Genomic DNA, 14,081 nt, shown 5'->3' on the forward strand with positions numbered 1-14,081 from the left:
TTGGCTTATTTGGTAGATTCTTTTAAGATGTTATTTTCGGTCAAGAAATGCGTTCAGCTTCAATTTATTTGAAGCTTTTCTCAACATATTCCAGTAAAATAAATTTTTCCCTAAATCGGTAATTTGATAAATGCAAGTGACTGACATTCATTTAGCAATATAAATGAGACTAAACAGAGCAAAACCTTCACGAAGTATTTTCCAAGTTATTACAGCCTCCATGACAGTGAAACTAAGCCCACAGTTATTAATAAATAATACAACTAATTTTTTATGCCCCTATTCAATTGTTTATACAAATCTTATTATTTGCCTGTATCAGTAATATCAAAAGCATGAAAATGTACTTATATAAAAAAAAGAGAGAGAGAGAGAGAAAAGAAAAAAAAAAAGAGTAGAAAATAAAAGAGAGTAAGAGAAGAAATAGAAAAATAAAAAAGAAAGCTATAAAAAGTATCTACAGTGGAATATTACTTGCTGTTTATATTAATAAAGATAGATATGAAACATTATTTATTACTATTTAGTTCTAATTATTATAATTAAAGCATGACAGATTATTTGTAAACAAGTATAAGCAATAGAATCATGGGAAAATAATTAGCAACAGTATTTAAACAGCACATATACTTTTTTACAAGGAATTAATAAGTAATTATTCCACTTATAATATTTTCATTACACTTCTCTCCCTGCCCTCCCCCACCCCTTACTGAATGCATAATCTAAAAAGAATGTCATTATTTAAAACAAAAGAAAAAAAAAATGTATCACATTACTAACCTTGAGTCTCTTTGTCACAAAGAGAAACAGGTTGATTGATAGCTTGTTATTAGTTCCTCAGATATTTTGACTATTTATGAAACAAAAACAGTTCTTTGTACACAGAAAATAACTTTGATTAAATCTTTTTTCAGAATATTTGTGGCTTTCTGAAAATGTAGTAACTGTATTTACGAAGATTAATAGTGAAGAAAAAGAGAGAAAAAAAGAAAAATCATAGAACAAGTCATTTGTTTTTAGTCTTTTTTTCTTCTCTGAAGTCTTCCATGAAGCTTCTGTTGCCAACCTCTTTAATGAAGGACTAGCCCATTCCATTTCCTCTATTTTATCCAAAATCTTATTTTTTTTGATAAACAGCAATGCAGAGTCTAAGTCTTCAAAAATTCTGGGGCCATCAGGAAGAAAGATTTTTAGTTTGGCAGGAAACAGAAGGTAGGTTTTAAACTGTGCTTTCTTAAGCTCTCTTATTAATGGCAGAACAACTTTTCTTTTAGTTATTACCAAGGAAGAATAGTCAACATGCACAGTTACCTCATTAATTTTAACAGGTGCTTTAGCCCAAGCAGATTTAAGTACCATCTCTTTATCAAAAGATGTTAGAAATCTAACTTTAACTGATCTAGGATACTTTTTGTTAGAGTTAGAATTAGATATGGATCTATGGGCTCTTTCGATACCAAAAGAAAATGCTTCTGGCAAGTCTAAAGTTTAAAAAGTTTTAGGGAGCCATGTATTTAAAAAAGAAGTAATATTGTTACCTTCAATATTTTCTGGCAGTCCAAAAATCCTAATGTTATTGCGCCTAGATCTATTTTCCAGGTCATCAAGTTTAGTTTGCAGATGTGTGTTCTGTTTCAGCAAAAACTCAATGTTGATTTCTTCTTCTTGGATTCTATTCTCCATGTCATTTACAGTCTCTTCTATGCCTGTAATCTGAGTCTTCTGTTGTTGCAAGTCTATATGTAACAAATCTATTTGTTTTGTAGTTTTTTTATATGAAGGTATCAATTTTAGTATCCAGTTTATACATTTTGGCAGTAAGTTGCTGGTTTGTAGATATCAGAGACTGAAGTTCTTTCTTGATGCTGGAATCTTGAGAATTTGTCTTACTGGAACTCATTTCAAACAGAGGAGCTGACAGAAAAAATTCCAAGGTGTTTTCTGACAGGAATATTATTAAAATTCTCTTTCTTTTTTAGATATTATTTAAGTAATAGATATTCCAAACGTATTCAGAAAGAAAATTACTTGAATTTTTAAAGTAATTATTTCCTGTCGGTGCTGTGAAATTGGTGGAGCTGAAGAAATCTGCTGCTATCCTGTGTTCATCCATGGCCACGTCCTATCTTCATTTTTATTTCTGATATCATATAAATGTTGATAAATCCTTAACCTTAGGGCATTCTTAGTTTTACCTACATAGAAACTTGCACAGAATCTACACAAGGCCAAATACACAACCGCTTCAGTGTAACAGTACATCCTTTTTGAACTGGAAATATATCCAAAGTTTTTGAGCTTGATTTTTTCTCTGTCCATAACTTAAGGGCATTGGGCACACCTCCCACACTTAAAGGCACCACCATTGTGAGTGTCAAATTTTTGCTTTTCAAACAGTCCTTTAAGGGAAGTGTCTCTTTTGTAAACCACTTGCGGTTCAATACCAAATTTCCCTGATAATTCAGGGTCAACAATCAAATATTTTCCAATATTTGGAAATAATGTTTTTAATGTCATAAAAATTGGATGTGTAGGTAAGAGTAAGCACCCGTCCAAAATTTAAAGGTTTACAGTCATTATGACTTTTGGTGGACATCTGCCCTAGTAGTGCAAGAAAATGACCATTCATTCTTTTAGTCTTAACTTCATTAAAAATATCTATGACAAAGGTTTCAGGGTACCGCCTCTTACAAAACATGTTTTTTAATATTTCACATTCACTAAGAAAATCCGCAAATCAGACACCATTCTGGCCAGTCTTACATATTGGCCCTTAACTAGGGCTTTTCTGGTGCAATGGGTGCGCTTGTAAAATGCAATAGTGAATTTGAATAGGTAGGTTTCCTATATAGTTGTGAAACAAAACAATTGTGTTCAAAGTCTTTCTTGATGGTAACATCTAAGTAATTAATCAGTTCTACATTGCTATTCATAGTAAACTTAAGAAAACTTGTAGTTCCATTAATATAGGTGAAGAACCTCTTCAGGTCGTCCTCACTATCTTTCCAGAACAGGACTATATCATCTAGGTATCACCCATACAATACCCATGAAGTCCTAAATTCCAAGTTGGTAACAGACAGGTCCTCCCATTGTGCCAAAACAATGTTGGCAAACACTGGAGCACAGCACACACCCATTGCAACACCCTGTTTTTGCTTAAAAAGATGCCCTTCAAAGGTCACAAAATTATTCTCTAATATTATTTCCATACATGTTCGTAAAGTCAGAATGGTGTTATGATTAAGTGTTGAATTAGCACATAAATAGTCATAAAACCATTCAAGGTCAATTTGATGTGAAATAACTGAAAATAGATCACAAACATCAATAGTGACTAATATGTTACTATCAAAAAACATGTCCTGTTTAACTTTAGTAAGAAAGTCCCATGAGTCCCTAATCACAAGACTACGTGAATCTAGAATGTTTATTGTCATATTGTCAATGAACTTAGCAATACTATAAGTTTTTGAGGGTTTTGCATCCACAATTGGTCTTAATGGTGGGTTTTCTAAGGATTTGTGAATTTTTGGTATGCCAAAAATTGTGGGTATTTTTTGATGGCTTATAAGCATATATTTGTAGGTTTCTAAGGTAATTTGCCCATTTAATAATAGCTGTTCCAATTCCAGGTCAATATTACGATATGCTATATTAATCTCATTTCGTGAGACCTCAAGATAGACATCACTATACAAAAGTTCCATCATCTTGCTATTATAATCAACCACATTCATAATTACCATGCCCCCACCTTTATCAGGTTTCATTATTCTTATGTCACGATGCTCTAAAATTTCACTTAGTAGTTTTCTCTCATCACAGTCCAAGTTAGCTTGACCAGGATTTTTATACTTGTTCACTAATAAGTTCCTGATATCAGCTTCACATTGATTCTCAAACAGCTGTACTAGGGGGTGTGATGGGGGTAAAAAAATACTAGGCCTACGTGTATCCAAATGGCTAGTAATAGTATTGTTATCGTGAAAATGTAAGGCCAAATTAAGTTTTCTTGTAAATAATTTAAGTTGTAAAATAGAGTCAGTAAGGGTCCCTTCCTTAATAGGAACAAAATTAAAGCCCTTTGATAATAACTCAGCCCACCTGGTGTCAACTCTGAGCTGGCTGTAGTTATAAATGTTAAAATCACAGTTGTTGTTGCTAATAACATTAAGTACCAGACACTATTATTATCGTTGTCAAAATTGTTGTCAGGGTTTATCTCCTGTATGAACCCCATCTCCCCCTCCAGGAACCCATCCCAGGGTTGTTGCCATTTCTGTAGTAATCCTGCCTCCCCTGTCTCTGGTTCTGTAACCTCTCCGACCTCTGTAAAGGAGGTTGCTCTAAAGGGGAAACATTTCCACTATTGCCTTGTGCATGCTCTTCAATTTCATTATGCTCAGTACACGAAATGTTATTAACATAAAAACTTTGTTGTCCCCTCGGTGGATGTGGATATGCTCTACCATTCTCATAGTCCACCTTATCCCTTAATAATTTCCTTTCCTTCCTAGTCTTTAATTCAGTTAGTTCAATGTCAACATGATTAAACACAGCATTAAAGTTATTACATTTCATTTCAAACAAGTCATTTTTAATGCTTAAATCTAAAGTATTAATCTCCCTTAATAACAATGACATTTTACAGTTATCAGATATTAAAATTTGAAGCAATTCACACCCTTGCATGTTAAAAAATTGTAGGAGTTCTTTATGAAGGTGTGAGTCCTTTTCCAGTCCAGTGGGAAATTTCCATAAATGGAGCCCCTTAGACACCTGCTCTCTTTTAGTACACTCAGTTAAATATTCATTTTCCAGTTGCAATTTTTTATATTTCAGAAGTAGCCCTCTAAAACTAGAAATTTGTTGATCTAATGTACCTGGGTTAACATGATTATTACTAGAGTTAGAAACACGATTAAAACCAGTTTTGGTTTTAAGCCATTGCTCAACCGCTACATTAAAAGTCACTTCCTGCCTATCGACAGAAACGTTCTGAGCCTGTGTGTTACAGCTAAAACCATTGGTGTTACCATGAACTAAGTCAACTTCCTGGATGGTGTGAAAGCCCGTTCTTTGGGCTGGTGTAATAAGCAAATCACTAGTCTCAGAGCCCTGTGAATTAGTAATGTCATTCGACCCTAAATAAAGAGGGTTAGACATTAATTTGTCCACTTTTTTAGATAAATCTGAAACTGTTGCAGTTAGAGTGGATACAGATCTAAGTAGAGTCTGCAGTTCTGCATCGCCAGTGTCACGCATCTGCTTGCCTCCATCCATGACAACAAACAAGTAAAACAAGTAGAGTCTAACAAACAATGAAAAATAAATGATGTCAGTTATTTGTGATTGGGTAAGCAATGTATTTAAACAGGTGCTAATTGCAGTATTTTGCATTCTGAGGAAGTCATCTACCAGATGAAAGCACTTAATACTGCTGTGTTTGCTTGCACTGCAGTATCTTGGATGAACATTGTCTGTATTTTTTCTGGATTTGGAGTTTTCTGCTTATAAAGGCTTTACCATCCACCAAGCGTCGCTTTTGTCTTGCAACAGCTGCCTTTTATTTTTCATTGTTTGTAAGACTCTACTTGTTTTACTTGTTTGTTGTCATGGATGGAGGTGAGCAGATGCGTGACACTGGCGATGCAGAACTGCAGGCTCTACTTAGATCTGTATCCACTCTAACTGCAACAGTTTCAGATTTATCTAAAAAAGTGGACAAATTAATGTCTAACCCTCTTTATTTAGGGTCGAATGACATTACTAATTCACAGGGCTCTGAGACTAGTGATTTGCTTATTACACCAGCCCAAAGAATGGGCTTTCACACCATCCAGGAAGTTGACTTAGTTCGTGGTAACACCAATGGTTTTAGCTGTAACACACAGGCTCAGAACGTTTCTGTCGATAGGCAGGAAGTGACTTTTAATGTAGCGGTTGAGCAATGGCTTAAAACCAAAACTGGTTTTAATCGAGTTTCTAACTCTAGTAATAATCATGTTAACCCAGGTACATTAGATCAACAAATTTCTAGTTTTAGAAGGCTACTTCTGAAATATAAAAATTGCAACTGGAAAATTAATATTTAACTGAGTGTACTAAAAGAGAGCAGGTGTCTAAGGGGCTCCATTTATGGAAATTTCCCACTAGACTGGAAAAGGACTCACACCTTCATAAAGAACTCCTACAATTTTTTTAACAGGCAAGGGTGTGAATTGCTTCAAATTTTAATATCTGATAACTGTAAAATGTCATTGTTATTAAGGGAGATTAATACTTTAGATTTAAGCATTAAAAATGACTTGTTTGAAATGAAACGTAATAACTTTAATGCTGTGTTTAATCATGTTGACATTGAACTAACTGAATTAAAGACTAGGAAGGAAAGGAAATTATTAAGGGATAAGGTGGACTATGAGAATGGTAGAGCATATCCAGATCCACCGAGGGGACAACAAAGTTTTTCTGTTAATAACATCTCTTGTACTGAGGATAATGAAATTGAAGAGCATGCACAAGGCAATAGTGGAAATGTTTCCCCTTTAGAGCAACCTCCTTTACGGAGGTCGGAGAGGTTACAGAACCAGAGACAGGGGAGGCAGGATTACTACAGGAATGGCAACAACCCTGGGATGGGTTCCTGGAGGGGGAGATGGGGTTCATACATGAGATAAACCCTGACAACAATTTTGACAACGATAATAATAGTGTCTGGTACTTAATGTTATTAGCAACAACAACTGTGATTTTAACATTTATAACTACAGCCAGCTCAGAGTTGACACCAGGTGGGCCGAGTTATTATCAAAGGGCTTTAATTTTGTTCCTATTGAGGAAGGGACCCTTACTGACTCTATTTTACAACTTAAATTATTTACAAGAAAACTTAATTTGGTCTTACATTTTCACGATAACAATACTATTACTAGCCATTTGGATACACGTAGGCCTAGTATTTTTTTACCCCCATCACACCCCCTAGTACAGCTGTTTGAGAATCTATGTGAAGCTGATATCAGGAACTTATTAGTGAACAAGTATAAAAAACCTGGTCAAGCTAACTTGGACTGTGATGAGAGAAAACTACTAAGTGAAATTTTAGAGCATCGTGACATAAGAATAATGAAACCTGATAAAGGTGGGGGCATGGTAATTATGAATGTGGTTGATTATAATAGCAAGATGATGGAACTTTTGTATAGTGATGTCTATCTTGAGGTCTCACGAAATGAGATTAATATAGCATATCGTAATATTGACCTGGAATTGGAACAGCTATTATTAAATGGGCAAATTACCTTAGAAACCTATAAATATATGCTTATAAGCCATCCAAAAATACCCACAGTTTTTGGCATACCAAAAATTCACAAATCCTTAGAAAACCCACCATTAAGAACAATTGTGGATGCAAAAGCCTCAAAAACCTATAGTATTGCTAAGTTCATTGACAATATGACGAAAAACATTCTAGATTCACGTAGTCTTATGATTAGGGACTCATGGGACTTTATAAAGTTAAACATGTTTTTTGATAGTAACATATTAGTCACTATTGATGTTTGTGATCTCTTTTCAGTTATTCCACATCAAATTGGCCTTGAATGGTTTTATGACTATTTATGTGCCAATTCAACACTTAATCATAACACCATTCTGACTTTACGAACATGTATGGAAATAATATTAGAGAATAATTTTGTGACCTTTGAAGGGCATCTTTTTAAGCAAAAACAGGGTGTTGCAATGGGTGTGTGCTGTGCTCCAGTGTTTGCCAACATTGTTTTGGCACAATGGGAGGACCTGTTTGTTACCAACTCGGAATTTAGGACTTCATGGGTATTGTATGGGCGATACCTAGATGATATAGTCCAGTTCTGGATAGGTAGTGAGGATGACCGAAGAGGTTCTTCACCTATATTAATGGAACTACAAGTTTTCTTAAGTTTACTATGAATAGCAATGTAGAACTGATTAATTACTTAGATGTTACCATCAAGAAAGACTTTTAACACAATTGTTGTGTTTCACAACTATATAGGAAACCTACCTATTCAAATTCACTATTGCATTATACAAGCGCGCACCCATTGCATGAGAAAAAAGCCCTAGTTAAGGGCCAATATGTAAGACTGGCCAGAATGGTGTCTGATTTTGCGGATTTTCTTAGTGAATGTGAAATATTAAAAAACATGTTTTGTAAGAGGGGGTACCCTGAAACCTTTGTCATAGATATTTTTAATGAAGTTAAGACTAAAAGAATGAATGGTCATTTTCTTGCACTACTAGGGCAGGTGTCCACCAAAAGTCATAATGACTGTAAACCTTTAAATTTTGGACGGGTGCTTACTCTTACCTACACATCCAATTTTTATGACATTAAAAACATTATTTCCAAATATTGGAAAATATTTGATGTTGACCCTGAATTATCAGGGAAATTTGGTATTGAACCGCAAGTGGTTTACAAAAGAGACACTTCCCTTAAAGGACTGTTTGAAAAGCAAAAATTTGACACTCACAATGGTGGTGCCTTTAAGTGTGGGAGGTGTGCCCAATGCCCTTAAGTTATGGACAGAGAAAAAATCAAGCTCAGAAATTTTGGATATATTTCCAGTTCAAAAAGGATGTACTGTTACACTAAAGGGGTTGTGTATTTGGCCTTGTGTAGATTCTGTGCAAGTTTCTATGTAGGTAAAACTAAGAATGCCCTAAGGTTAAGGATTTATCAACATTTATATGATATCAGAAATAAAAATGAAAAGAATGCATTATATAAACATTTGGTTAGTGAACCTACCCATTCCTTCCTGTTCTTTATATTGGAACAGCTAGATCTGGGACCTCGTGGAGGACCCTTGAATGAGTATTAGGAATTTGTAGAACTCAAATGGCAAATTAGGCTTGATGCTTATCATGCTCCTGGGTTAAATGATAGAATTTCTTTATCTTCTCTATTGAAATTAAAATCTATGTTTTTTATTTAGTTATATACACTGTTTAGGGATGTTTTAAACTTTTTACATGTATTATTGTTTTATATTTGTCTTGTATTAAGTATTTGCAACCTTGTTAATGGGGGGAAATGATGTCAGTTATTTGTGATTGGGTAAGCAATGTATTTAAATAGGTGCTAATTGCAGTATTTTGTATTCTGAGGAAGTCATCTACCAGACAAAAGCGTTTAATACTGCTGTGTTTGCTTGCACTGCTTTATCTTGGATGAACATTGTCTGTATTTTTTCTGGATTTGGAGTTTTCTGCTTATAAAGGATTTACCATCTACCAAGCGTCACTTTTGTCTTGCAACAGTTGCCTTTTATTTTTCATTGTTTGTAAGACTCTACTTATTTTACTTGATTATTGGGTATTTATGATGTTTTCATGCCAGATCAAATTCCTGTAATGGCACTAATTCCACTGATCTATCAGTAATTGAAGTGTCTACACCCAGATATGGTACACCACATGATCATGTGAATGTAGTCACAATGAGAAATCATCAGGTAGACACTGTTCACATACAGATAGCACCTCAGCTTCTAGCCAGGGTCACTGAACTAGTAGTGCAACTCCTGACAGACAGAGGTAGTTCAAGTGGTTGGGGGAAGTGATAGTGAACTGAATCCTTCATGCATAGCTCACATCTGCCCAGGATGCCAGGGCATAGTGTTAGGACAAGTGCTTTTATTGTATTCCTGCAAACTCATACATGGTGCAACTCATCTTGGTCATACCACCACACACACACACACACACACACACACACACACACACACACACACACACACATATATATATATATATATATATATATATATAAACATAAATATTGAATGATTTACATCTGTTACTACTGGCACTGACAATACATACTTGCTGACAACCTAATTTCACACACACACACACACACACACACACACATTTCTTTGATGTCACGCTTCCCCTCCTGTAACTCTACCACCTTGTGCAAGTGGTGATGACTGTGCCCTGCTGCCCTTTGCACATTTTGTTGTGACTTGGGTTGCCTCTATCTGATGAACTGAGTGGATAACTAAAGATGCTTGCTTTAACCAAAAATATTGTTTTGAGTTGCATTTGTTCTGCGCAAGTTCAAATGATTGTTATGTAGGTTATGTGATCCTCATTACATCTGCAGTAGTGTTCTTAGTGATGCAGTTTTACTAGTTAGGATTACTGCTTGCACAGCGTCTTGTGCAAATAATGCTAGGAGTCCCTGGTCACTATTGGACTAGTTTTCTTAATAACAGTTCTACAAGTTAAGAATTTTTGCTTGCTCAGCACCTTGTGAAAATAATGCTAACATCACCTTGGTCACTGTAAGAATGTCTAAGAAGGGCAATTGTTACGCATGATTCACAGTATGGATGGCATATTCCCTCATTTTTGTCTTGCATATTAATGTTATATTTTCTATTTTTTAGGGAAGTGTAAGTGTGCCTGCTCATGTAAATTCATGCGTGACTGACATTTGCATCAACATTGTGGGTGTTGTTTTGACATGCAGGCTATATACCATGTGCTGTGAAAAGCCATTTTCATATAAGTTTTAACAGATTACCATTTATGTTGCATTTATCACTCATGAATACTGCTGACACTCCTGTACAGTTGAGAAATGATTTAGCTTACTGACTTAAAATACTTGCATATATGGGTAATTATTTCTATCTCTTCTTTGTAGGTTAATAACTTACCTTTATTAATTTTGCTGCGACAAGTTGTCTGATACAAAACTCAAATATTACATCTATAAGTAAAGCAATGAAAATGTTGCACTCATTACTGTTACTGTTTATATGTTTTTAGTTTCTTAATTTTTCACTTGGGTAGTGAGTGCATTATCCTCTGCCTCTTAGCCAGAGCCATGGCATATTGTGCAAGCCTATGGCTGCCAGGATCACTCCCAGCTGCTGATTCTTCTTCATTTGTGTCTGCTCTTCCTGCTGCCCACAGCCCTTGCCCTGTCTGTCCCAGTGGAAACTGTTTACTAACAATTACATTGTGTAACATGGTACAGTACTGTGGCCAATGCAGCTGGGTCATACTGCAGGGAAACTCCACATGATTCTAGACATGAAACATGATTTGAGCAGGCTATATACATGCTCTATAATATCTCTAGTTTGAGTATGTATCATGTTGACCTTGCTCAGTGGGGTTGCATGGGTTTCTCATGGATGTCATGAGACAGGGTTCAAGTGTATAACCTGCTTCCCCCACTAGATGTCCTTGTGGAAAGTCACCACTATAAACAAAAACCTTATATACAGGTCACAGGTGTGTGAGTATTGAAAACTGACAGGGTTAGCTGCACACACTACAGAAGATCCCTTAGGCATTACAGACTACCTGACAGAGTGAAACCCTTTTATGTTGTGTTATCTCCTTCCCTGCTCAACAGGTGGTGCTTTTATTTCAAAGTTTGTGCAGTCTGTGGCCCCCATAATCTCAGGGAAATGTACTATGGCATAAATATGTTGCATGGAGGTAGCTTTCTCCTCTGTGGTATGTGAAAACACAGATATACTCCCATACATGTTGCAGTATTGCATTTAGAAACTGGTGTAATATTCTCAAGGTTGAAACGTGGTATTCCTAATATATCCTCCTATGGGTTTCTGAAAAGTATCTTTAGCTATTATATGTAATGCTACAGATACCTTGGTTTCCAGTGGGATGGGTTCTCCAGGATTTCCACAAGGCATCAATTGTGGGCATCAGGGATTAATTATTTCCTCTAAGGTATCCCTGTCCACTCTGTAGTGCTCTAAAATATCAGTTACATTGAGTCCATGACTGGTCAATACATGGTCTCAACACTCTTCTCCTTCTAGACTGAAGTCTGGCAGCAGCTTGTACTAAGACCTGTTACACATACAAGTTAATGATTGCAGCAGCAACCACTAATATTTTTTTCTAAGTGTGTTTGTGGCTGCATTATAAGCAGTAATGGAATTGAAGGCTAAAGGGAGTCTGGAGTGTAGATGCAGGTTTTATACTTTCCTGTTGATGTGCTTGATTAGCATGTATTCCATGTACTTCTGACTTCAGTATCAAATTCTACTGCATACTCTTGTTTTGCAGTCAGGTGCAATTTGGAAAATGTTTTAGTTAATACGAATTAGCCTGCTCACCACTGCTCATTGTGTACAAGAGCTTAGTGTCAAGGGTAGGCATTCATGAATCTGGACTAGAGTTTTCATCACAGAAAAGGTGATAACTATTTACATATTTAAATAGTTTTTTTGCACAGTAAATCTCAAAGATATTTGTAATTAGTGTGTGGTTAGGAAGGTTTGGTATTGAATGATATTGCCTAGGGTTCAGTGTGGGAGAGCATTTTTGGAAAAAAAACATTTGCATATGGGTGATGTGTTAATGTTGAGCACAGCAGGAAGTCATCCTGACTAATCTCCACCAGGCTGATTTAGGCAAAATGGAATCTTGTTCTAACAAGATTGCCAAGTTCACTACAGAAGCCTCACATAGGACCCATCACTGTGTATCCCTTAAGCAGCTTAACTGGCTTGAGCTGCCTCAACTACTGCTACTCAGTCAATTGTCAGTAGCACACAAGTTATACTACCATCCTGAGAAAATCCCTGCACTCCAGCATCAAATTCAACCCTACACTACCATGAGAAACTTAAGATCTAGTAACCAGAATCTCATGAATGTCATCAAACATAAGAATGATGCTGGGAAGTCTCTCTCTGGTTGCACTATTGCAAGAATCTGGTACACTACCAAGCCATATAACTTCTAATAGGTCTACTACACAATTTAAAAAAACTCCTGAAAACCCACTATTCAAACAACTGGCTATGCACCTGTTACTCCCCAGGTTAATACATACCATTGCATTATAAGGAGGATACTGCCATGTGATAGCAGTTCCCCTGGAAAGGCTGTTATAGTAATCATACCTCAAAGACTGTCACTATAATCATGTGAGCTGCTTACCTGATACATTGAGTGACCACTGCCCCACATTCCTCCTTCGTAAACAGGCAAAAATACCCAAACCCATGCTATTCAAGAAGACTAGGGATGAGCACAAAGTCAATCCACAAACTCTTAACAGTATGCTCCAGCAACAGGGCTGAAATCTACTAAAAACTCTACCTTTAGACCAGGCAGTTGATTTGTTTTAATACTACTTTTATGAATGTACTAAATATACTAGCTCCTATCAGGAAACTCAGGACTAACGTTAACTATGCCCCATGGCTAACTAGGACAACAAAAGCCTTATTAAAAGCCAGAGACAATGCCTGGAAAAACTGGAAAAAGAATAACACTATCCAAGACAGACAGAAATATCATGAACTACAAAATAAAGCCAAAACCCAAAGGAAAGCAGATAAAAAAAGAACTACTTCTTAGACATCCAAAATAGGCACTCTAGAAATCCCCAAAAGTTCTGGCAGGCCATCAATACCCTTTTAAAACCAAGCAAAACCACCACCCCATCTCCCAACAACAATTCTGATAATGATAGCATAGCTTCAGAATTCAACCATCACTTCACAGACTCTACCCTCGCACTATCTATCCAACTATCCAACAAGAACACTAAAACCACCCCAACTGTAGAACAAACCAACATACCCACCTTCACACTCTTACCTGTACCAACCTCTTCAGTTAAAAAAACTATTCTCTAAACTAAAACCTACCACACTCACAGCAGATGTTTTACCCACAATTTTTCTAAAATTAGCTGCAGAATCACTAGCCTACCCTGTCTCAATTATTATAAACTGCTCTATACAAGAAACCTATGTACCCCATCTATGGAAAGTGTCACATATAATTTCCCTTCACAAAGGTGGAAACTCCTATGAACTATCAAACTACTGGACAATTGCTATGTTGTCCCCCCTTTCCAAGCTTCTGGAGAAATGTATTCACACCCACGTAATGCACTTCTTATCCTCATATAACCTCCTCTCCCCCACACAGCATGGTTTCCGCCCAAACCATAGCACAACCACTGCTCTACTCTCCTTTACCAGTCAAATTAACCATCTAAGAAACAACAA

The sequence above is a fragment of the Protopterus annectens genome, chromosome 5.part1 (genome assembly GCF_019279795.1).
Source record: "Protopterus annectens isolate FY-2018-M chromosome 5.part1, PAN1.0, whole genome shotgun sequence".
Taxonomy (NCBI): domain Eukaryota; kingdom Metazoa; phylum Chordata; order Ceratodontiformes; family Protopteridae; genus Protopterus; species Protopterus annectens.